At 34.1% G+C, this 27,814-nt stretch overlaps 1 pseudogene; it reads right to left on the bottom strand.

Moving 5' to 3' along the window:
• The window catches only part of LOC141562282 (NXPE family member 1-like), a 139,819-nt pseudogene that overhangs the window by 23,826 nt on the left and 88,179 nt on the right, over window positions 1-27,814 (bottom strand).

Here is a 27,814-nt window from a genome sequence, read left to right as displayed (position 1 = left end):
AGAAAAAGGAAAGAACAAAAACAAATTGTATCAAAGTGAAAAGGGAGAATTTCCACCAATGAAGAGGAAATGAAAGCAATAATAGTTATTTTGCCCAACTATATGTAAATAAATCTGATAATCTAAGTGAAATTGAGGAATATTTACAAAAATATAGATTGTTCACATTAACAGAAGAGGAAATAAATTATTTAAATAATCTCATTTTAGAAAACTAAATTGAACAAGGTATTAATCAGCTCCCTAAGGAAAAAAATCTCCAGGGCCAAATTAATTTACATGTGAATTCTACAAAACATTTAAAGAACAATTAATTCTAATACTATGCAAACTATTTGAAAAAATAGGGAAAGGAGTCCTATCAATTTCCCTTTTCTAACACAGATATGGTGTTGATACCAAAACCAGGTAATGTCAAAATAGAAAAAGAAAAAGAAAATTATAGACATATTTTCTTTCTAATTTTTTCTTTTGATCTGATTTTTTCTTGTGCAGCATGATAATTGAATGAATATGTATATATATATATATATATACATATATATATATATATATATATATATATATATATATATATATACTGGATTTTAACATATATATATGTATGTATATATATATATATATATATATATATATTTAAACATATTTAATATATATTGGATTACTTGCCATCTAGGGGAGGGGATGGGAGCAAGAGGAAGGAAATTTGGAACACAAGGTTGTAAGTGTAAGGGGCCAGAACTCTGCACTTGAAACAAGGATTCTTACAAGGTGTTAACTCAGTGGAATTGATAAGACAATGGTTATCTAGTTTAGTAAGATGATTAATAGTTCTCTAGTTCAGTATATGTACTTAGTACTCAATATAGTTCTACAAGATTGACACCTATTCTACAAGATTCACACCTACAATGATGTAATTATAATAGACTATATAAGAGCCAACAAGAACTGGATGAGAGACATTCATTCCATCTCCCACCACTGTGGTGGCTGGCCTGTCCTCCTTCATTTCTCCACTGAGACCAAGGCCCATCTGAGGGCCTTCAGAAAGCTAGCAGAGCCCGAGGCAATGAGACAAGACTGTGAAGGAGATAATAAAGGATTTGGATTTTATCCCTGGCTATTCTCATGGTAATTATTCAGCTGAACCAAAGGCTGGTCAAAAGACCTCCAGAAAGCTAACCAGAACATTACATACAAAGATCAATATTGAAAAATTATCCATGCATATGTTTTGAAAATTAAAAAAAAAAACTTCAATTAAAAAAAAAAAAGAAAAAAATGACTATAACAATCCTAATTTGTAGTTTCCAAAATGGGCAGTTTCCCCCATACTTTCTTTGGTTCTGCCCTTTAAAAAAAAAAACAAAACAAACAAACAAACAAAAAAACTCAGTTGATATCCTTACTTTTTTTAGAGGGGGAAGTTGTTAGGACACATCCAGAGCATGATCTTAGAACAGTATCATTTTCGATGGAGTTCCTGTCAATAAAATTCTTATATCTGCCTAAAGGTGAAAAGAAACAAGGAAGAATAAATAGAGATTCAGGAAGATAAAAATTGGCTATATTGGCACAAGAGATAATAAGATCTGGTATATAATAGTTAATCTGTCCTGCTTTACTTTCTCTACTAAGAACTCCAATTTTCTCCCCAAAATAGCATCTTATGAACAATGGAAAGTCAAGTAATTTTACTGACCATCAGCAATCATTTTATTGTCAAATAAAATGATTCATGTTTATTTTATTTTTTATTTTTTTAAATTTTATTTTATAATTATAACTTTTTTTTTTTTGACAGTACATATGCATGGGTAATTTTTTATAACATTATCCCTTGCACTTACTTCTGTTCAGATTTTTTCCCTTCTTCCCCCAACCCCCTCCCCCAGATGGCAGGCAGTCTTATACATGTTAAATATAATACAATATATTCTAGATACAATATATGTGTGTAGAACCAAATTTCTTGTTGAATAGGAAGAATTGGATTCAGAAGGTAAAAATAACAGTTTACACTCATTTCCCAGTGTTCCTTTTCTGGATGTAGCTGAATCTGTCCATCATTAATCAGTTGGAATTGGATTAGCTCTTCTCTATGTTGAAGATATCCACTTCCATCAGAATACATCCTCATACAGTATCATTGTTGAAGTGTATAATGATCCCCTAGTTCTGCTCGTCTCACCCAGCATCAGTTGATGTAAGTCTCTCCAAGCCTTTCTGTATTTCTCCTATTGGTCATTTCTTACAGAACAATAATATTCCATAACATTCATATACCATAATTTACCCAACTATTCTCGAATTGATGGACATCCATTAATTTTCCAGTTTCTAGCCATTATGAAAAGGGCTGCCACAAACATTTTGGCACATACAGGTCCCTTTCCCTTCTTTAGTATTTCCTTGGGATATAAGCCCAGTAGTAGTATGGCTGGGTCAAAGGGTATGCACATTTTGATAACTTTTTGGGCATAATTCCAGATTACTCTCCACAATGGTTGGATTCTTTCACAACTCCACCAACAATGCATCAGTGTCCCAGTTTTCCCACAGCCCCTCCAACATTCATCATTATTTGTTCCTGTCATCTTAGCCAATCTGACAGGTGTGTAATGATACTTCAGAGTTGTCTTAATTTGCATTTCTCCGATCAATAGTGATTTGGAACACTCTTTCATATGAGTGAAAATAGTTTTAATTTCATCATCTGAAAATTGTCTGTTCATATCCTTTGACCATTTATCAATTGGAGAATGGCTTGATTTCTTATAAATTAAAGTCAATTCTCTGTATATTTTGGAGATGAGGCCTTTATCAGAACCTTTAACTGTAAAAATGTTTTCCCAATTTGTTACTTCCCTTCTAATCTTGTTTGCATTAGTTTTGTTTGTGCAGAAACTTTTTAATTTGGTGTAATCAAAATTTTCTATTTTGTGATCAATAATGGTCTCTAGTTCTCCCTTGGACACAAACTCCTTCCTCCTCCACAAGTCTGAGAGGTAAACCATCCCCTGTTCCTCCAATTTATTTATGATTTCGTTCTTTATGCCTAAATCTTGGACCCATTTTGATCTAATCTTAGTATGTGGTGTTAAATGTGGGTCCATGCCTAGTTTCTGCCATACTAATTTCCAGTTTTCCCAGCAGTTTTTGTCAAATAATGAATTCTTATCCCCAAATTTGGGATCTTTGGGTTTGTCAAAGATTAGATTGCTATTTTTATTCACTATCTTGCCCTGTGAACCTAACCTATGCCACTGATCAACTAGTCTATTTCTTAGCCAATACCAAATGGTTTTGGTGACTGTTGCTTTATAATACAGTTCTAGATCAGGTATAGCTAGACCACCTTCATTTAAATTTTTTTTCATTACTTCCCTTGAAATTCTCAAACTTTTGTTGTTCCATATGAATTCTGTTGTTATTTTTTCTAGGTTATTAGGAAATCTGATTGGTATAGCACTAAATAAATAGATTAGTTTAGGGAGTATTGTCATCTTAATTATATTCGCTCGGCCTATCCAAGACCACTGAATGTCTTTCCAATTATTTGGATCTGACTTTATTTTTGTGGCAAGTGTTTTGTAATTTTGCTCATATAATTCCTGACTCTCCTTTGGTAGATATATTCCCAAATATTTTATACTATCGACTGTTATTTTGAATGGAATTTCTCTTTGTATCTCTTGCTCTTGGATTGTGTTGGTAATGTATAAAAATGCTGAGGATTTATGTGGATTTATTTTGTATCCTGCCACTTTGCTAAAATTCTGAATTATTTCTAATAGCTTTTTAGCAGAGTCTTTGGGGTTCTCTAAGTATACCATCATGTCATCTGCGAAAAGTGATAATTTGATTTCCTCATTTCCTACTCTAATTCCTTGAATCTTTCTCAGCTCTTATTGCCGAGGCTAGAGTTTCTAGTACTATATTGAAAAGTAATGGTGATAGTGGGCAACCTTGTTTCACTCCTGATCTTACAGGAAAAGGTTCTAGTTTATCGCCATTACATATGATGTTTACTGAAGGTTTTAAATATATGCTCCTTATTATTTTAAGAAATAGTTCATTTATTCCTATACTCTCAAGCGTTTTTAGTAGGAATGGATGTTGGATTTTATCAAATGCTTTTTCTGTATCTATTGAGATGATCATATGGTTTTTATTAATTTGATTATTAATATGGTCAGTTATACTAATAGTTTTCCTAATATTAAACCAGCCCTGCATTCCTGGTATAAATCCCACTTGGTCATAGTGTATTATCCTGGGGATGATTTTCTGAAGTCTATTTGCTAATATCTTATTTAAGATTTTAGCACCAATATTCATTAAGGAAATTGGTCTATAGTTTTCTTTCTCAATTTTCGATCTACCTGGTTTAGGTATCAGTACCATGTCTGTGTCATAGAAGGAATTTGGTAGGACTCCTTCAATCCCTATTTTTTCAAACAGTTTACATAGCATTGGAGTTAGTTGTTCTTTAAATGTTTGGTAGAATTCACCTGTAAATCCATCTGGTCCTGGGGACTTTTTCTTAGGACGTTGGTTAATAGCTTGGTCTATTTCTTTTTCTGAGATGGGACTATTTAGGCTACTTACTTCTTCCTCTGTTAATCTGGGCAAGCTATATTTTTGAAGGTATTCTTCCATTTCATTTAATTTATCGAATTTATCGGCATAAAGTTGAGCTAAGTAGCTCCTAATTATTGTTCGAATTTCCTCTTCATTAGTGGTGAGTTCACCCTTTTCATTTTCAAGACTATCAATTTCCTTTTTCTCTTTCCTTTTTTTAATTAGGTTTACTAAGGGTTTGTCTATTGTTGGTTTTTTCATAGAACCAACTCTTAGTTTTATTAATTAATTTAATAGTTTTTTTACTTTCAATTTTATTAATCTCACCTTTTATTTTTGAATTTCAAGTTTTGTGTTTGTCTGGGAGTTTTTAATTTGTTCCTTTTCTAGCATTTTTAGTTGTAAGCCCAATTCATTGGCCCTCTCTTTCTCTATTTTATGCAAGTAGGCCTGTAGAGATATAAAACTTCCCCTTATTACTGCTTTGGCTGTATCCCACACATTTTGGTATGATGTCTCATTATTGTCATTTTCTTGGGTGACGTTATTAATTATGTCTATGTCTATATATGTCTATATATGTTCCAAATATTTTTTTGGTCTATTTTCCCCTGCCTTTTTGTTAAATGTAATTATCATTGTATTGTGGTCTGAAAAGGATGCATTTACTATTTCTGCCTTACTGCATTTGATTTTGAGGTTTTTATGTCCTAGTATATGATCTATTTTTGTATAGGTTCCATGAACTTCTGAGAAGAAAGTATACTCCTTTCTGTCTCCATTTAGCTTTCGCCAAAGATCTATCATATCAAACTTTTCTAGTATTCTATTTACCTCTTTGACTTCTTTCTTATTTATTTTGTGGTTTGATATATCTAATTCTGAGAGTGCAAGGTTGAGATCTCCCACTATTATAGTTTTGCTTTCTATTTCCTCTTGCAGCTCTCTTAATTTCTCTTTTAAGAATTTAGATGCTGCACCACTTGGTGCATACATGTTTAATATTGACACTGCTTCACTATTGATGCTGCTCTTTAGCAGGATATAATGCCCTTCCTTATCTCTTTTAATTAGATCAATTTTTGTTTTTGCTTGATCTGAGTTGAGGATGGCTACTCCTGCTTTTTTGGTTTTGCCTGAAGCATAATAGATTCTGCTCCACCCTTTTACTTTTAGTTTGAATGTATCACCCTTTTTCAGGTGTGTTTCCTGTAAACAACATATAGTAGGATTCTGAGTTTTAATCCAGTCTGCTAACTGCTTCCTCTTTATGAGGCAGTTTGCCCCATTCACATTTATGGTTAGAAGGACTAATTCTATATTGCTTGCCATCCTATTAACCCCTGCTTATGCTTTTCCCCTTTCCTTCCCTTTTACCCTCCTATCCAGTATTAAACTTGTGAACACCACTTGCTTTTCACAGCCCTCCCTTTTTAGGATCCCTCCCCCACCTTAAAGATCCTCCCCTTATTTTACCCCTTTTCCTCGAAATTACTGTATTCCCTTCCCCTTAGCTTACTCCTTCCCTTTCACTTTTCAATGAAGTGGAAGAAGTTTCACCATAAATCGAATATGTCTATTGATACATGCTATGTTCATCTCCCTCCTTTCTTTCTCTCAGATATAATAGGTTACCTTTGCCTCTTCATGAGATGTAGTACCACCACTTTACACTTTTTTATGATATAATCTCCTTTCCACCACTAGTTTCTAAGACAAATTGTACAAATGTTCTTTACATATTTTTTTGACAGAAGTATAGTTCTCAAGATTTCTTTTTACCTTTTTAGAAATCTCTTGAGTTCTGTATTTGAAGATCAAACCTTTTATGTAGGTCTGGTTTTTTCATCAAAAATAGATGGAATTCATTTATTTCGTTAAATGTCCATCTTCTTCCCTGGAAAATGATGCTCATTCTTGCTGGGTAAGTTATTCTTGGCTGCATACCAAGTTTCTTAGCCTTTCAGAATATCATGTTCCAGGCCCTGCGTTCTTTTAATGTAGACGCTGCTAGATCCTGGGTTATCCTTATTGTGGATCCTCCATATCTGAATTTTTTTTTTTCTAGCAGCTTCCAATATCTTTTCCTTTGTCTGATGGTTCTTGAACTTGGCCACTGTATTTCTTGGCGGTTTGATTTTAGGGTCCCTTTCAGTAGGTGATCGATGAATTTTTTCAATGTCTATTTTACCCTCTGTTTCCAAAACGTCTGGGCAGTTCTCTTTGATAATTTCCTCGAAAATGGTGTCCAAGCTCTTTTTTTCCTCCCATTTTTCAGGGAGTCCGATTATTCTCAAATTGTCTCTCCTGGATCTGTTTTCCAGGTCTGTTGTCTTTCTGGTAAGGTACTTGACAGTCTTTTCAATTGTTTCATTTCTCTGGTTTTGCTTGACTCCCTCTTGGTTTCTCCTTGAGTCATTCATTTCCACTTGTTCCAGTCTAATTTTCAATGATGTATTTTCTTCACTCACTTTTTTTTATGTCTCTTTGTAATTTCTTTATCTAGCTCACTAATCCTGTTTTCCTTGGAGTTGTTTACCTTTTCCAGCTCACTAATCTTGTTTCTCAATGATTTGATTTCTTTATCCACTCTATCTTTGAATGCATGGGATGACTTCTCCAGGCTCTTTTGCCAAGCTTCCCTTTCCTTTTCCCATTTCTCTTCCAGCTCTCTTGTGAGAGCCTTTTTGATTTCCTCTATGAGACTCTTTTGTATTGAGGAGCAGCTCATATCCCTCTTAGGGGATTCATCTGGGGACAGTCTGTTTTTAGTCTCCTCCGTGTTTGAAGTCTGCTCTCTCTCCATACAAAAGCTGTCAATGGTTAGAGCCCTTTTGAATTTTTTGTTCATTTTGTCAGAGTAGGAATCCAAGAAAACAAATTGACAAGAGAAACAATTGGTCTGTTTTGCGGTGGCTGGTCCTGGATGGTGTTAATGGGCTTCCTCTACAGACTGGGGGTAGGGCAGCAGAGAGCCACTAACAGAACAGCAATGACTGTACTGAGTCTGCGCTCTGAGGCTCTGGGAACGCGCTGAGTCAGTCCAGGTGGGGGTTGGGGGTGGCCGGGTTCTGAGAGATGCTGGCTTTCTGGGGTTTTAATCTTCACCTCCGGTGTTTACACCCTCTGCGCTGCTCCTGGCTTGCTGCCAAGATGGAGTATCCACACTGGGGAAAATGTCTTTTCGCAGAAATGGCAGAGATCGTACCCTTCCCCCTCTGGTCTGAGCTGTGTGAGCTACCTGTCTCACTCTTGCTGCCTGCCCTCAGTCTGTGCCCAGTCTGATTGACCCTCCCCCGAGCAAACACAGACCTTTTCTGGCGACTTTCAAGGATGTCTTCTCTTGGTAATTATTTGTGGATTTCTTTCTGGGTCAAGCATTAAGTCTGAGGCTTGTCATGAAGTAAATTCTGAGAGAAAACGAGGAGCTCAAGCAGCTGTCTGCCTCCACGCCGCCATCTTGGCCGGAAGTCGATGCATGTTTAGAGAGGGACCAAAAAATAGATCTGAAATAAATCTTGTAAGTCCATCAATTACTGGAAGTAATAGATTTCATTCCTAGCTCTACTGCTACAGTTGATGGCCTCCACTGTCACCCAACCCACAACAATTGAAAGCACTATTTGCATGTCCTTTAAAAAATATTATTGAACAAGTTCTATCTGTATTATACAGGAAGAATTGACCATGGACTATCAAAAAGTTAACTTCTGTTTGCATAAATAAATATTCTAATGTGAGAAAGAGAAAGAGACTAGTGATTCTTCCACTAAAAAAAAAAAAAAAAAAAAAAAAAAGGATGCAAAATGTTCCACCAAGCATGGCCATTACAGATTTTTACTATTTTCATTGTAGTTTTTTTTACAGGGCAACTGAAAAAAAAATTAGAATTGTAAAATTTCAATATTGCAAGAAACTTCAGAAGCAATTTAGTTCAAACCATACTAGAAATAGGAATCAGTTTTATAATAGTCTTGATGTGCTAATACTGTTTCTGCTTGAAGAAATCTAATAATAGGGAACCCACTATATATCAAGGCATACATTATTTTTTCATTATTATTCTTCTGTTTTTGCATGTCTATCTCTACATGTGATTTCATTTCCTATCATAAAAATTCTTTACTTATAGCAAATAATTATAGCAGAATAGGTATAGAATAATTGAACACACTGATTATGTATGGAAAAGTGTGATTCATTTTCCAGAACTCACCTTTTTGCTCATTCTTTAGAATTAGATTAATTTCCAATTAATTTTTGGTCTATTTTTCTCAAACCTTTATTACGTGTATTTTTTTTTTTTTTGCATCATGATCTGAAAAGGATGCATGTACTATTTCTGCCTTTCTCATTTGATTTTGAGGTTTTTATGTCCTAACACATGATCAATTTTTGTATAGGTTCTATGTACTACTGAGAAAAAATAAAGTCCTTTCAGTCCCCATTTACTTGTCTTTAAAGATCTATCATACCTAACTTTTCTAAAATTCTATTTACCTCCTTAACTTATTTCTTATTTATATAGTGGTTTGATTTACTTATTTCAGATAGAGCAAGATTCCCCACTAGTAAAGTTTTACTGTCTATTTCTTCTTTCATCCCTTTAAGTTTGCTATTGAGACAAACTTGTCATTTCTAATAGTCTCTCTCTCTCTCTCCCACAAAATTTTATGTAGTATCCCCAGATATACAGTGTGACTCAGATGTTCGTATTCCCTTTGGAATGGGAGGTGGAGGAAACAAATCCCTTCTCATTCCAGATTCTCTGAAACAATTTCTTTTGTCATTTCTTATAGAATAATAATGTTTCATTTCATTTATATATCAAAATGCATTTAGTTATTTATTTCACAATTGATGAACATCCCCTTTGTTTTTAATTTTAAGGGCATATGCTTGATTGTAGAAATAACAGAGAGTCTCATTGTATATTAAGTAAAGTAGTGATATAGATAGACCTACACTTTAGCTATGTGAACCTGGGCAAGCCATTTAAGTTGTATTTGCCTAAGTTTCCCCATATGTAAAATTGAGAGAATAATAGCACCTACCTCCCAGGTTGTATAAATCAAGTGAGATAAAAATTATAAAGTACTTAGCACTTTATTAAGATACTGTGTATTTCTTGATACACAACAATTTCATTTTGAGTTATTTTTCAGAGTGTCCAATTCCGTGTGCCCAAAACTTTGTGATCTCTTTTGGGGTTTTCTTGCTAAAGATACTGGAGCAGTTTGTCATTTCCTTCTATAACTCATTTTTAGATGAGAAAATTGAGTTAAGTGACTTGCCCAACATCACACAACAAATAAATGCTGTAGGCTAGATTTGAATTCTGGAAGATGAGTATTCCTGAGTCCAGACTGACAGTCTATCTACTGTGCCACCTGGCTGCCCCTATATATAAGTTTTAGTTTTTATTATTACCATGAAATAAAATTACTTTGGTGGTGTTAGGATCTACATGCCAAAACCAATCCTCTCTTTGGACTCCTCTCTTTTTAGTCTTAGGAGAACCTTATTTTCCAGATCTAAGGCCCAGCAAGTAAACCATGCCCTGAGCATAACAACAATCCTTTGTGCTATGGACAAACTCAGCTGCAGCAAAATCACAAGATTGTTTTCCACTAGCCTCAGGTGATCTATGAGCTCAGACAAGCATAGGTAAGAACAAATTCCAGTCATGGAGCCCTGCTATATATCAAATTTGCTTCATAGTTGCTATTAACTCGTCATTGCCATTGTTACAACTCATTACATGTTTTTTTTGTCTAGCCACTATTACATGTATCAAAGACTGGCCTCTCTACAAGCCTCTCTATTGGCTTCTCTAAGAGAAGACCCTAATATATGTATCTAGTTTCCCTCCTTCAGTGGAATAAAAAAGATTTTTTGCCTATAACCTCTGTGAACTATTCGGTAATTTATTTTCAGGATTTGAAAGCTGGTGCCAGAAGTGGGATTGGAAAGTGTTGTCTTCCTGCCCTGCTCCAGTGTGACCCAAAGGGCAGTATTTACTGCCCTTTAAGCCCTACTCAGTTCACTTTTTGAGAGTGGCAGTAAATGAATTTTTCTTTTCAGATTTCTGAGCTCCCATTTTTGCTTGAGCTCTGCTCCATCCAATAATTGAAATTTTGGTTATTCTCATAAAAGAGAGATGATTCATCCATCTTTTCTTGATGAAGTCTCTTAACATTTTTGGAACAGATAAATTTTGTGGGTTCTTCTCCTTTAGTTATAATATAGGAAACTTGGGAACTAAGAATGAGCCATCAAAGAACTTAGCTTCAGGACATATGCATTTAGTCCATGAACCAGATGCTTTCAAGTTTCTTAATTACTGGCATAATTTGACATTGTTGGCAAACACAGGGTTCTTTTGATTGAGATAAAATGAATTACCTTAAGAAATGGCTTGATGAAACCAGCTTCGAAAATTAGACACCCCAAGTGGGATGTTTTTAGTGAATAGCAATTTGAAACCACCAAGCAAAAAAGCCTTTGTAACTTGGATTCCTTTAAGAAAAGCTCATATAGAATTATTTCGTCTATGTATCTGTCATATCATTTTGTCTGTGTTTTGTGTCTTTGTAAAATGTAGGGAAAAGTTTTTCTTGCGTTTTTTGTTTGTGTTGATTATAAATTTTGTTACCAGTAGATCTTGCTGTAAGCAAGCCCAAGATATAAAAACCCAGATTTGAATAGACTTATGGCAGCAGAAATTTAGAACTAAACAAAATCCAGAAGTTATCTAGATCAGTGGCTTCCTTCCCCCAACATATTCTGAACACAAAAGGAGAGATTAATAAAATTGAGAGTAAGAAAAACCAATAAAATAGACAAACATTTAGTTAATTTGATTGGAAAAAAGAAATAAAAAAATAAAACTGCCAGCATCAAAAATGAAAAGGATGAACTTAATACCAATAAAGAGAAAATTAAAGCAATAATTAGGAGTTATTTTGGCCAATAAATCTGGTAATCTAAGTAAAATGGATGAATACTTACAAAAATATAAATGGCCCAGATTGATAGAGGAGGAAATAAATTACTTAAATTGTTTCATTTTAGAAAAAGAAATTGAATAAGCTATTAATGAACTCCCTAAGAATAGCAATCTGAAGATCAATTCCATTCTAGGGAGAGCTGATAAAACAAAGTGGAGAAATAAAGCTACAAATAATATGTGTAAAGAAAATTAATGTAAATACTTAAGATAAAATATTAGCAAAGAGAACAAAGCAACATAAAATAGATTGTTGACTATGACCAGGTTAGATTTATGGCAAGTTAGTTCATTATTAGGAAAATTATAAACATAATAGATCACATTAGTAACAAAAAATTAAGCCAACACATTAAAGTTGTTGTTTAAGTCAATAAAATTTGGCAACTGATTAAATGTAGAGATTGAGAGAAATTGAGGAACCAAGGATGTCATAGTTTGCAAGCCTGTGTGACAGAGAGGATGTTGATGTTCTTAACACTGATAAAAGAGTTAGGAAAAGAAAGGGTTTCAGAGGAAAAGTAATGAAAACTTTAAAATAACATGTTCTTATAATTTCAATAGATACAAAAAATGTTTTAAACATAATACAACATCTATCACCAACAAAATGCAACAGCAAGAGATACAAAGAGAAATTCCATTCCAAACAAATGTTGAGAGTATAAAGTATTTGGGAATCCATCTACCAAGGAATAGTCAGGAATTATATGAGAAAAATTACAAAACACTTGCCACAAAAATAAAGTCAGATTTAAATAATTGGAAAAACATTTAGTGCTCTTGGATAGGCCGAGCGAATATAATAAAGATGACAATACTCCCCAAACTAATCTATTTATTTAGTGCTATACCAATCAGACTCCCAAGAAACTATTTTAATGACCTAGAAAAAATAATAACAAAATTCATATGGAAGAATAAAAGGTTGAGAATTGCAAGGGAACTAATGAAAAAAAAGTCAGAGGAAGGTGGTCTAAGTGTACCTGATCTAAAGCTATATTATATAGCAGCAGTCACCAAAACCATTTGGTACTGGCTAAGAAATAGACCGGTAGATCAGTGGAACAGATTAGATACAAAGGACAAAAAAGGGTACATCTATAGCAATCTAATCTTTGACAAACCCAAAGATACCAACATTAGGGACAAAAATTCATTATTCGGAAGAAACTGTTGGGAAAACTGGAAATTAGTATGGCAGAAATTAGATATGGACCCACGCTTAACACCATATACCAAGATAAGATCAAAATGGGTCCATGATTTAGGCATAAAGAATGAAATCATAAATAGATTAGAGGAACAGAGAATAGTCTACCTCTCAGACCTGTGGAGGAGGAAGGAATTTATGACCAGAGGAGAATTAGAAATCATTATTGATCACAAAATAGAAGAGTTTGATTACATCAAACTAAAAAGTTTCTGTACAAACAATGCTAATGCAAACAAGATTAGAGGGGAGGTGGCAAATTGGGAAAATATTTTTAAAAGTAAAGGTTCTGACAAAGGTCTCATTTCCAAAATATATAGAGAACTGACCCTAATTTATAGGAAACCAAACCATTCTCCAATTGATAAATGGTCAAGGGATATGAACAGACAATTCTCAGATGATGAAATTGAAACTATTTCCACTCATGTGAAAAAGTGTTCCAAATCACTACTGATCAGAGAAATGCAAATTAAAACAACTCTGAGATACCACTACACACCTGTCGGATTGGCTAAAATGACAGGAGCAAATGATGATGAATGTTGGAGGGGATGTGGGAAAGCTGGGGCACTGATACATTGTTGGTGCAGTTGTGAAGGAGTCCGGCCATTCTGGAGAGCGATTTGGAGCTGTGCCCAGAGGGTTGTCAAGCTGTGCATACCCTTTGACCCAGCATTGCTGTTATTGGGATTATATCCCAAGGAGAAGCTGAGGAGTGGAAAGGGACCTGTGTGTGCCGGAATGTTTGTGGCAGCTCTTTTTGTTGTAGCTAGAAACTGGAAGTTGGATGTCCATCAATTGGAGAATGGTTAGGTGAATTGTGGTATATGAAGGTTATGGAATATTATTGCTCTGTAAGAAATGACCAGCAGGAGGAATACAGAGAGGCTTGGAGAGACTTAAATCAACTGTTGCTGAGTGAAATGAGCAGAACCAGAAGATCACTATACACTTCAACAACAATATTGTATGAAGATGTATTCTGATGGAAGTGGAAATCTTCAACATAAAGAAGATCCAACTCACTTCCAGTTGATCAATGATGGACAGAAATAACTATACCCAGAGAAGGAACACTGGGAAGTGAATGTAAATTGTTAGCACTACTGTCTATCTACCCAGGTTACTTATACCTTCGGAAGCTAATAATTAATGTGCAACAAGAAAAAGGTATTTACACACATATATTGTATCTAGGTTATATTGTAACACATGTAAAATGTATGGGATTACCTGCCATCGGGAGGAGGGAGTGGAGGGAGGGAGGGGATAATTTGGAAAAATGAATAATAAAAAAAAAAAATAAACATAATACAACATCTATTTCTATTGTAAATCCCAAAATGCATAAGAATAAGTGGATCTGTAATTACTATGGTAAATATCATTTATGTAAAATCAGGAACCAGCATTAAGTATAATGTGTATAAACCATAGAAATTTCCAATAAGATCAAGTATAAAGTAAGAATTTATAGTGTCATTGTTATCATTTAATATAGCACTAAAAGGTCAGCTATACAAATTTTTAAAAATTGTGTTAGGTTAGAGTTAAGAGTAGTTAAACCTAAATAAATTCCATTTTTAACCATTTGTATTTGGCATAGGCAAAAAAAAAAACAAATTAACAATTTTTGCAGTTGATATGATAGCTACCTAAGGGAACTCTAAAGAATTATTTTTTTTAATGTAAAAGTGTGACCTTTCCAATTGGTAATGGGAAACTATGTAAGGTTTGAGGCTTTAGATGGTACAGTGGTTATAGCATTGAAACTGGAATCAGGAATATCAACGTTCAAATTCAACTTTAGATAATTAATTAAGCCATACCATGAGCAAATTGCTTAATCTCTGTCTGCCTCAGTTTCTATTTCTGTAAAATAGAAAAATGATAATACTTATCTACTTCCCAGAATTGTGTGAATAAAATCAGGTAATTTTGTGAAATGTGCAAACTTTAAAGTGGTATATAAATACTATTATTATTATTATTATTATTTTATGAGAAAATCAAAATTATGGATTTGATTGAGAAAAGACAAGAGCTTGAGGGAAGTTATTGTAATAGAATAACTGTTGTTGTTTAGTCATCCTATCTGACTCTTCATGATCTCATTTGGGTTTTGTTTTGTTTTTTTGGCAAAGAGATTCTCCAGCTCATTTTACAGAGAAGGAAACTAAGGGACAGAATTAAGTGAGTTGCCCAAATTCACACAGCTAGTATGTGAGGCTATATTTGAATTCAGGTTTTCCTGATTGCAGATCCAGTTCTCTATCCACTGTTCCACCCAGCTACATAAGAACTATCTCTAGATAAAAAGGCTCAATACTTGATACTAAATAACTTTTTCCCCAGTTTGCCCACCAAATCTGGTACCATTTCCATTTCTGCTTTCTGATTATTATTGAGCTCAGTGATCATATCCATGAGACTTCTGTTCTCAGTAGATGACAGGGTCTCCTATTCCTTTTGGGCCATTGTCTTCAGTTTATTTGTAGCCCTATCTGTGTGCTTCAGATTCTGATAGAGATTATTTAATGTCTTGTTTATTTTCACCAACATTGAATCCCTCATCTTTTGCTTTCTGGATCTCCTCTTCTTTCTTCTTCAGATATCTATATATTTCCTGAGTTTTTTCCTTAAATACTTTTTGAGTAATAAGTTTATAGTCAATCCACACCACAATCTATGTCAGAATCCATCCCTTCTCTTTAGATACAAGTTCCTGAACTCCTTTTACCTTCCTATGAAAACTGTCCAGCTTCCTCTGGTCTTTTTTTTTGGCCTTTAGGCTGTATGATGATGTCAGTCTGAAGTATATTCATCTGAGGGAATTTCTACTAGGTAGAAAAGAATAAAGGTAGATGTGCAAATAGAAACTCCACAGTCAATGATTATTGGCTTAGAGACTTTATCCAGACTCATTTTTTTCAAATCTTGGTCTCAGATATTTACCAACTATGTAAATGTGTGTAACTCTAATTGTCTCAATTACCTCATCTTTAAAATGAGCTGGAAAAGGAAATGACAAAGAACTTCAGTATCTTTATTAAGAAAATTACAATTAGAGTCATTAAGAATAGGACACAATTGAAACTGCTAGAAAACAAATACAAATGAAAATAAGGGTCAGTGAGGCAGAATACATAATAAGTAATGAAAGTCTCAATTACTTGTGTAACTAAATACAAAGAATGGGTTTTCAGATTAAATAGCATAATCTTTTTAGGATCCTCAATGATGGGAAATCTTCATCTTTTGATAAATAGGTCTAATTTCTGGAAATGGCAAAATATGTTTCAAATCAACTTTATTGACTATGATAGATGGTTATATTGGAGAACAGCATTTTTAAAATCCACAATGTGCTAACTACATAATGATAATTCATCAGTTTACAGGAAAAATTCCTGGGTTTGTTAATGGACCACAAGTTCCATATGCATTAGCCATATGACACAGCCCCAATAATGTTGTGAATGAAATGAATTATGACATATTATCCAAACATGAAGTTCATTAGCCTATTGATTTTTTTCCCTAGGCAGACAATATTTGAAATATTTTGTTCACTTTTCTGTAGGCTTCACTGAAGGGACCCATGATCCAACACTATTTTCCTTCACAATCATAATTATTGCTCCCAGAACGATTTGGAACTACGCTCAAAAAGTTATCAAACTGTGCATACCCTTTGATCCAGCAGTGCTACTACTGGGCTTATATCCCAAAGAGATCTTAAAGAAGGGAAAGTATGTGCAAAAATGTTTGTGGCAGCCAGAAACAGGAAACTGAGTGCATTCCCATCAATTGGAGAATGGTGAATAAATTGTGGTATATGAATGCTATGGAATATTATTGTTCTATAAGAAATGACCAACAGGATGATTTCAGAAAGGCTTAGAAAGAATTACATGAACTGATGATGAGTAAAATAAGCAGGACCAGGAAATCATTATATACTTCAACAACGACACTATATGATGATCAGTTCTGATGGACGTGGCCTTCTTCAACAATGAGATGAAACAAATAATCTCCAATAGAACAGATGAATTAAACCAAGTACACCCAGGGAAAGAATTGAGGGAAATGAGTGTGAACCAATACATAGAATTCCTAATCCCTCCACTTTTTTTTTTTTAATTTTTTTTAAAATTTATTTTTTTATTTTTTTATTTTATTTTATTTTAAATTTTATTTTATTTTTTTATTTTTTTCCCTCCACTTTTGTTCACCTGCATTTTTAATTTCCTTTACAGGTTAATTGTTGTATTTAACATATACTTTAACATATTTAACATGTATTGGTCTACCTGCCATCTGGGGGAGGGGGTGGGAGGAAGGAGGGGAAAAATTGGAACAAAAGGTTTTGCAACTAACAATGCCAAAAAATTACCCATGCATATTATACGTTGTAAATAAAAACTATAATAAAAAAATAATTATTGCTCCTAGTGCCTCTGTCTATGGGACCAAAATATTTACTGTTATACTTTTGCAGAATACAGAATCTTTCTATTCACCATTCTCTTTGTACTCTTATGTGTCTTTTTTCCCACTAAAAAGTGACCTACACTTGAAAATATCACCTTGACTTTCCTATTAGTAGTCAGGGTCAATCATTCTGTTCTCCATCTTCACTTCTTGCATATCCTGAACATCAATTGCCCACCCTATTCCAGAAATAAGTCCAAAGATAAACTCAATTGTACTACTATGTTATCTAGATAGTCTAGATCCTTTTTGCCCCTTTTGAAAGCCATCATAACAATTTCTGGTTTCCCAACTGCCAAGAGAGTTAAAATAAAAAATGTATTAATTTTCTAATTGGTCTGAAAATTCATAATAGGGTAGTCACATGAATTTCTTCCATCACTATAAATTCTATCCGTGGGACATTATCACCCCTATAATTTCTTGATTGCCCTGGATATAGATTCAGGTCTTTCTGTCATGCTGAGTGAGTTCTTTTTTGGGAAAGTTTTAACAAAGCTTGCTATTGTTCCATTAATTAGTTCTATTTTAGGTGATAATTCCAACTTAACTTACATCAAGTAAATATACCATTTATAAAGTGCTTACCTTGTAGCAAAGTATTGTGCTAAATTTTGGGAATACATGAAGAAAAACAAGGGATTCCCTTTTTTCAAAGATTTTATATTCATTTTTATAAAATTTAATAGTATTTCACTTTTTCCAAACATATGCAAAGATAGTTTTCAGCATTTACCTTTGCAAAACCTTGTGTTCCAAAATTTTTTCTCCATCCCTAAAACAGCAAGAATTCTGATATAGGTTCAACATGTGCAGTTCTCATTATGCTGCACAAGAAAAATCATATGTTGGGGGGGACACGAGAAAGGGAAAAAAAAACAAGTAAACAAAAAACAAGTATAACAATAACAAGAATGTTTAAAATATTATGCTTTGATTATATTCAGTATCCATACTCTCAGTATGAGCTGATCATCACAATCTTGATGTTACTGTGTACAATGTTTTCTTGGTTCTGTTCACTTCACTTAGCATCACCTCATGTACATTTTTTCCAGGATTAGCCTGCTCATCATTTCTTATAGACCAATAATTTTCTATTACATTTCATATATCATAACATATTCAGTCATTTCCCAACTGATGGGAATACACTAAATCTTTAGTTTCTTGCTACTATAAGAAAAGCTGCTGCATTTTGCACATGTGAGTCCTTTTCACTCTTTTATGATCTTTTTAAGATAAAGAGCCAGTACAGACACTGTTGAATTAAAGGTGTGGATAGTTTTATAGTCCTTTGGACATAATAAGGATCTCATATTTTAATGGGGGAGGCAATATTTGGAAAGTTTTACCTACTTTAGATAGAAAGCTCCCATTAATGTCTCTTCTTTAGTATCTTTTTCACTGACAAAGTCATACCAGTTTCTGATATCAAACCATTCGATTCTGCTGACAACAGTTTTATACTCTTAAGTTTTTAATAGATGTGGCTATAGCACCTATGGGAAAAGTTGCCAGATTTCCTCTTTGTAGAAGAGTTGGTTTCTAGGATGATGGCTTAATGGAACAGGGGTTAGAAGTTCTGCTATCTCCCACACTTTCAGACTCAGAGTTCTGGATTGTCTCCATAAATATCTAAGGGGATATGGTGGGCAAGTGATACTGGTGGTTTGATTTGCTTGGTATGTGCTGCCTCCTGTCCTCTCCCTCAAGAATATCCAGACCATTTATCTAATTTCTTATGTCATATACAGAGAAGTGTAACTTTAAAAAGGTTCAAGAGACATAGTTTCTGGATAATGTAATCATTTATTAATAAGGCCAGCAGGTTATTAATAAGAGGATATTTGGTCACTTGGCCTTCTCTCTTAGACCAACATAATCATGGTGACAAATTTATCATTTAGTGAATTATTTTCTTCATTTACCTTTTTTAATTCTTTTTCTATTTGGCCAATTGAATTTTTAGATGAGTTGTTTTGTTCTGTGAATTTTTTTTCCCATTTTACAAATTCTGTTTTTCAGTGAGCTGCTTTCTTTTTTCCATTTCCATTTTCCAATAGTCTATTTAGTAAGGCGTTATATGCTTTTTCCATTTCACTAAATCTATTTTATAAGGAGTTTTTTTCAGATAATTTCTGTGTTCCAAACCCTCTTGCAAAGTTCTCATTTCTTTTCCCCATTTTACTTTTAGCTCTCTTTTAAGATACTTTTAAATTTCTTCCCAAAAAGCCTTGTGAAATGGGGATCAATTTATATCATCCCTTGGGATTTCATCTGGAGGCAATTTGCTTTTAGTGACCTCAGAGTTTGAAATCTATTTTTTTCTTTCACCATAAAAACTATCAATGATCATAGTTCTTTTTGTTTTTATGCTCATTTTTTCAAAAAGTTGAGACTTGCTTTTAGGGCAAGGGAGATTATCGAAGCTCCCTCTACAAACAGTAGCAGCTGAGCTGGGTCAGTGATGACTCACTCCTGATGCTGGCTGGGCATGGCCAGGTTTTGTGAGATTCTGGTGTTTGGGGTTCACTATTTACCTTTTCTGTTTGTGTTGGATTTTTTATAACTTCTCTGCTGGTCTACTGACTTGCAATCAGTGCAGAATAGCCAACACTGCTGTAGATTCCTCCCTGTAGATTCTCCAGTGCATGAGCCCACACTGCCCCAAAACTGTGCACTGCCTGCATTCCACAGGGTCTGTGTTTAGCCTGCTTGTTCTTGGCCTATCTCCCTCTGTGCCTGATTGAAACAGACCTTTTTTTGAAATCTTTGAAATTATCTTTTGCTGGTAAATTGTTGCACTCCCAATATTTGTGGGTTCTGCCAGTCCAGAACTAATTCAGAGGCTAGATTTGCTAGTTAGTCTGAAAGTCATGGGAAGAGCTCAGAAAAAAAAATGTGTGTCCTCTCCATCTTGGCTCTGTCCCAGGCTTATAGTTTATATATCCTTCAAATCAATGAGGGACTTCTAATGATATCATGTCATCCTTGGACAGAGAAATTATCTTTATGCAGATTACCACCTACTTGAGCTATCTAGACAAAAGGATCTGTCCCTATCCAAGCTTGAATAGAAGATTATGGGCCTTCTTACCTAAGATTAAATTCTACATAAGATTGGGTAGGGTCTGACTAAGATTGAAGAGATTTAATACAATCTTATTATCAATAATGTCCTTCAAGAAAGCTGAACTTTTTGGAAACAGAAATTTAGATACAGATGAGACCTTTGAATCCCCCCCCCCAAGATATTGCTTATTAGAAATCATTTCTCTCAACTCCCCATTTAATTTCATTTAGAGGCATCGCCATCTCAATGAATCCACAACTGAGATAACAAATGCCTTATTAAGGGTTTTGGACTATAGGACTTAAGGAGAGGAGATGATGTGAGGGGAAAAAAAGAAAAATGCATATGAGTGCTATGACAAAATCAAAGGTGGCAATCCCCTTTGATGAACATACCTTACAGATAAAGGACACAAAGGGAAACAGTAAACAACAAAATAAAATTCATAGATATCTCTTCTTCCTTTCCTCTGGAAATATCACATGCAGTTCTGGGAGTGGTCTCAGAGTTGTTCTTCAGCTCAGATCACTTGTAGAAATTATCTTTTCTACTAAAATTTCCTACAAAATTGATTGTATATCAAATTTAAATTTACTTTGCTAATAACCAGGTCAAATAATGGATGTTAGCTCAAACATTTATGTGTATTACTAGAAAAAAATTTGAACCCAATTTTTATACTTGGCATTACTCATATCCCCATAAGGAGGAAGGTATTCCACTAAGCAATTGATAACAGGATACTTTTTATAGGAAGAAGGAATGTAATGCAAAAATAAATTCATTTAAAAGTGGTGAGATTAACTTTAATTATAGCAAAAGACAGGATGCATAAATACAATGAGTAATCAGTTTTAAGTAGTAATTTTCAATTAAGTTATTTATAATAAAGTACATTCAACTTCTAGCCATGTTCAAATTAATAACCTCTAACAAAAGTGAATGTTTCTTTAAGGCATTTACAAGATCACAAGTCATTTGTCTTCTAAGGTAACTGATTATACTGGTATTCCTTTCCTTAACACAGAACAGAGTCAGTGATGACACTCATTAAATAACAGAATCATATCCTGGCTTTGCAAATCTTTGCATTATTTGCCTAATTATCCTCATACCATTGTGAGAAATTAAAGGACCTGATCTTCACAAGAATATATAACTAGTAACAGATGTCAAGGCTGAATATTTAATACTTAATTAATTGTTTGGAATATAGAAAGGACTAAAATTCTAAGGCAAATAGCTTATTATAATTCAGATGTACTCTAGTATTAGTCTATAAGATAATGACTTAATATTGTATTCATACAGATCATCTGACATGATTACAACAATTTGCCATAAAAGAATAATAGAAATATAAGAAAAAAACATCAGTTCCAGGTAAAAGTTGCATAAATGGCAAATTATATTGAACCAGACTTAAAGTCAGCTAAATGGTATATTTTCAAGAGGAAATGGGGAAACTGAATCAGGAGAATTCTAGTTGAGTCCATGCCAAAAGTTGTTCTCCCAATCTTTTTCCATGAAAACTCCACTTTTAGTTCATGCATATAAGCACCAGAGGGTTTCTGGCATCATGGATCATTGGCTAAGTAGCATTCCTTTATGATCAAGTCAGATTCAGAATGATATCAATTAACAGTTCCACATTGCCTACCATGATAATAATGGGCTATGAGAATTATAAGCAAGGGCATTGTTATAACAGCATCAAAGCTAGTCTTCAAATCCTATACACCTACAAGTAACTTAGCACATGGAACCAGGTGGACAAATTTCTTGTATGAGAATATTCAATCTTGCCCCAATTAACCTCCCTACCTTATTCAAAAGATGTATAGTCACTACCCTTAGATCTTAGATGTTTTTACCTTTGAGTTACTGACTTTTAATGTTTCTCTTAAAATGTCCCTTTTGGATCCAAAGACACAACAAACTTAGGGATGAAAGTCAAAAAGAAAAATTCAGGGTTCCACAAAAGCTATATTCTTACACAATAATCTCACTAATTTTTAGTGTAATTGTTATTCATGTCATCAAATTATTATTGCAATAAATTATCTTATAAATAAAATTTAATATGCCTTCTAAAAGTCACAAAAGTTTTTTCCCAAAGATTTTATTTTACTTAAACATTTTACTTAAACACTTGTTCTTTCTTAAAGTATTTCTCTTTCTTAAAAATAGATTAACATATATCTTGGCATTAAAAAGATAATTACCAAACTTTCATGAAACAAATCAATGGGAAACTTCTAAAGTGACAGATCTCTCTCTCCTTCAACCTTAAAAGCAAAAATAAATCTTTAAAATTGGAATTTATAAAGAATAAATTTGTGTAAAATGTCTTTAAGTAACATAAATAATCCCCAAAGTACTATAACAAAATAAATTCCTAATCATCACAAAATTTCTAGTTTCCACTTTTCTTTAGTCAAAAGATGTTTATATTTTTATGTCAGAAAGAATATGCCTGTGTGGAATTAACTGAGTGAAGATACCTTAACTATGACTTGAGACTTTATAATAACAAATAGGGCTATAGTTAAAAAAAAAGTTGCAGGTGATTATTCCCTCCTTTTTCCTACCACCTCTTTTTGCATTTGAGCATTTGAGCAACTCTTTTAAAGGCAATTTAGTCTTTTGTTTCTGGATTAGATTTCTGTAATTAGAATGTAAAACTCCCCCAAACCATGGGAGAAAAGGCCAGGCTGGAATCTTGTGGTTTGCAGTTTTTGCTTTTCACTCATTTTACTCTCAAACACCTTATCAGATGGGAGATGCCCTTTCTCCCACGATCATAATTAACCCTTTTTTGTTTTTTCTTACTCTGAGAGTCTCTGCTTTTGTGTAAATATCTTCCCCTACATGCCTCATTTAATTAGCCTTGTCACAATAATAAAGTTTATCAGCTTTTAAAAATTTACTCAATATCTTTTTCTTTCCTTTGTCTTTAAATATATCACTAGAAATCAAGAAAAGTAATTATATTCTGTAATCCTATATAGATAGGGAATATGTGATAGATAGTTAACTTAAATTCCTAGGAAATCAATTACTGGCCAATTGCAGTAGACCTCCAAATCAACACACACACACACACACACACACACACACACACACAAACACACACAAACACACACACATACACACACACACACACACATCCTTAGATGAAACAGGCTTGAAAAACCACATCTTCATTTTGTGCAAGGATTCCCATTTACTCAGTAGGAATTCTACAAGACAGAAAATCTTGCATGAGGTTGCTAAGAAGTTTTGCCTAGACTGTTCCAAAAATCCTTCTAGGTGAAGTTTTACAACATCTTTCCTATGTATTATTAAGAACCATGCCTAAGGGGCAGCTAGGTGGCACAGTGGATAGAGCATCAGCCTTGAATTCAGGAGGACCCAGCCTCAGAAAAAAAAAAAAGAACCATGCCTAAGTGAAGGGGCAGGTCAATTCTCTAAGAACTCCTACAGCTGTGCATACTTGAAGGAATTGCAAAGCAGCCTTCGAAGATGTTCCTTGTGGATTGGGAATGAAATAAATTGGAGGCAAGAGGGAAGAGGAGAGAGGTCAGACAATGCAAATGCCTCTCAGTCTTCTTGTATCATCATCATCCTCTCACATGAAGAGATCCATTCTACAGGTCTGAGTTAGACCTCCAGCAGCCACTGGCATGTATCACAACATGTATAATTACCATTTTTTCCTCTTAAAATTTCTATGTAAATACTTGATTAAAAGAATTACTCTAAGGGGCTTATTTAATAATCTCATAATTTTTATAAGTGATAATCAAATAACTTTAGGTGAACTTCCTTTTAATTACAGGCAAAACAGTGTTTCAAAATATTACAACACATGGTCAACGGGACTAACAGAATGATTCAACAGCTTCTTAATCTATTCAATTTTTTTTAAAGCAGTACAAGGTTTAATCTAATAACATTTAAATTATAAGAAAATTTTGCTTTTTTAGAAACCTGGCTAATACAATTGTTTATAAAATATATAATGTAATGTTCTTGGTGTTTTTTCTGGAGGTCTTGGAGCAGCCTTCCTTTCAGTTCAGTAATCATCACAAGAATAGCCAGGTGTTAAAGTCCAAATCCTTTATTATCCTCCTTTCCTGGGTCTGGGCAGCTTTCTTAGAGGCTTTCTGGAATCTTGGTTTTAGTGGAGAAGCTAAGGAGGAGAGCCCTGCCATTAAGGTTGTGTGAAATGGGATGAATGAATCTGTCTCTCAGTTCTGCAGGAGAGCTTGACCAAAGGAACTTGACCAAAGGTGGAATGACTCTGTCTCCTTGACTCTGAGAGCTTGAGCTCCCACCTCTAGTCTTTTATCTTCTCTGGCTCTGAATGAATCTGGCTCTTAGTTCCTGCTTATATCCTCTACACTGAATATAAACCAATCATTATGGCACTAGGAAACCATAATTTATTGTAAGATTAAATCAATCATACTGAACTTAGAGAACTATTAACCACCATGCTAAACTATATAACCATTGTCTTATCAATTCCACTGACTTAACATTTTGTAAGAATCCGTGTTTTAAGTTCTGGCCCATAACATCTTCTGCTTTCTTTTGTTTTAGAACATAGATAGTCACACCCACTTCTCAAGGAAGTGAAAACCCCAAAGGAGGTGATCATACCTTCCCTGACTCCTCAAAAAAGGGATGAAAACACCAAAAAAAGGAGGTAATCACTCCCTCCCTGACATCTCAGGAAGGGAGATGAAAGCACCAAAGGAAATGGGGAATCAAACCAAATTAGCGGGTTTCTGAAGGGTCTCATTTGAAGCAGATATACATAAATCCATCAACATGGGAATTATTACATAAGCACATAGCAATATAGCACAGGCTATTAATGATGCAACAAACAATATGAATCAACATGAGGAATTATACATGTCCATAAGTCCTAGAAAGTCAAAAACCAATCTATTGTCCGTTACTTCATGTGTCAAGCCCAACTATATAGGCAAACTGGAATTAATATACAAATCATCTTTGACCAACGTCTGTATACTGATCTTTACCTGCTAGTTGGTCAAAGATGATTTGTATATTAATTCCAGTTTGCCTATTTAGTTGGGCTTGTATCCTATATAATTCACTATACTCCAAAAGCCACAACAAGTTTTGTCCAGGTTCTAAACATGTCTTTTCTATAGATTTCCAATCACTAGGGATTAAAATTTCATAAGCCAAATTCTCTAATAATATCTTAACATAAGATGATGTAGCTCCATAGAGTGCAACCCTTTTCCAAGTCTAATAATTTCTAGATCAAAAGGAGTATATCTTCTCCTAGCTTGACCTGAAGAACCAAATTCTTCAATCATAGAATATGCATTTATTTTTAAATCTGATATACCCTGTCCTTTTTTTTAGCTTTAGCTAGTGCCTTTTCTAATCTTGTCATATGGGGTGGACAAAGCTCCTTCACAGGTGGTGCTGATGGTGTCATTGCCCCTCCTCCTCCTCCTCTCTCCACCCATGAAGGATTAATTGAGGGGGTAAGTCAGGGGATGGGGAATGCCCTAATAGCTCCTGCTGTGAAGCAGCACATTCCTTAATTTCATTAGAATTGTACTTAATTCCATTCTTGCCTAATTATTTATGCTTTTCACCTAGTTTGTCAATATTCTCCCCTTCCTGTTCTTCTTTTTCCTTATTCTGATACTTATGTAATTTCCTATGATATTCCGAAAGGCTAAGGAACTTGGTATGCAACCAAGAATAACTTACCCAGCAAAAATGAGCATCGTTTTCCAGGGAAGAAGATGGACATTTAACAAAATAAATAAATTCCATCTATTCTTGATGAAAAAACCAGATCTACACAAAATGTTTGATATTCAAATATAGAACTCAAGAGATTTCTAAAAAGGTAAAAAGAAATCTTGAGAACTATATTTCTGCCATAAAGATATGTAAAGAACACATGTATAATTTGTCCTAGAAACTAGAGGTGGAAAGGAAATTATATCATAAAAAAGGGTAAAGTGGTGGTACTACATCTCATGAAGAGGCAAAGGTAACCTATTATATCTGAGAGAAAGAAAGGGGGGGATGAACATAGTGTGTATCAATAGACATATTCGATTTATGGTGAAACTTCTTCCACTTCATTGAAAAGTGAGAGGGAAGGAGTAAGCTAAGGGGAAAGGAATACAGAAATTGTGAGGAAAAGGGGTAAATAGGGGGAGGAACTTTAAGGTAGGGCAGGGATCCTAAAAACGGAGGGCTGTGAAAAGCAAGTGGTGTTCACAAGTTTAATATTGGGTAGCGGGTAAGAGGGAAGGGAAGGAGAAAAGCATAAGCAGAGGTTAACAAGATGGCAAGCAATATAGAATTAGTCCTTCTAACCATAAATGTGAATGGGGCAAACTGCCTCATAAAGAGGAAGCAGTTAGCAGATTGGATTAAAAGCCAGAATCCTACTATATGTTGTTTACAGGAAACACACCTGAAACAGGGTGATACATTCAAAATAAAAGTAAAAGTGTGGAGCAGAATCTACTATGCTTCAGGGGAAGCCAAAAAAGCAGGGGTAGCCATCCTCAACTCAGATCAAGCAAAAACAAAAATTGATCTAATTAAAAGAGATAAGGAAGGGCATTATATCCTGCTAAAGGGCAGCATCAATAGTGAAGCAGTATCAATATTAAACATATATGCACCAAGTGGTGCAGCATCTAAATTCTTAAAAGAGAAATTAAGAGAGCTGCAAAAAGAAATAGAAAGCAAAACTATAATAGTGGGAGATCTCAACCTTGCACTCTCAGAATTAGATAAATCAAACCACAAAATAAATAAGAAAGAAGTCAAAGAGGTAAATAGAATACTAGAAAAGTTTGATATGATAGATCTTTGGCCAAAGCTAAATGGGGACAGAAAGGAGTACACTTTTTTCTCAGCAGTTCATGGAACCTATACAAAAATTGACCATATACTAGGACATAAAAACCTCAAAATCAAATGCAGTAAGGCAGAAATAGTAAATGCATCCTTTTCAGACCATAATGCAATCAAAATAACATTTAATAAAAAGGCAGGGGAAAATAGACCAAAAAATAATTGGAAACTAAATAATCTTATACTAAAGAATGATTGGATGAAACAGCCAAACATAGACATCATTAATAACTTCACCCAAGAAAATGACAATAATGAGACATCATACCAAAATGTGTGGGATACAGCTAAAGCAGTAATAAGGGGAAGTTTTATATCTCTACAGGCCTACTTGCATAAAATAGAGAAAGAGAGGGTCAACGAATTGGGCTTAAAACTAAAATTGCTAGAAAAGGAACAAATTAAAAATTCCCAAACAAACATGAAACTTGAAATTTTAAAAATAAAAGGTGAGATTAATAAAATTGAAAGTAAAAAAACTATTGAATTA

The sequence above is a fragment of the Sminthopsis crassicaudata genome, chromosome 3 (assembly GCF_048593235.1).
Source record: "Sminthopsis crassicaudata isolate SCR6 chromosome 3, ASM4859323v1, whole genome shotgun sequence".
NCBI classification, from domain to species: domain Eukaryota; kingdom Metazoa; phylum Chordata; class Mammalia; order Dasyuromorphia; family Dasyuridae; genus Sminthopsis; species Sminthopsis crassicaudata.
This window is presented reverse-complemented; position numbering and strand designations above follow the sequence as displayed.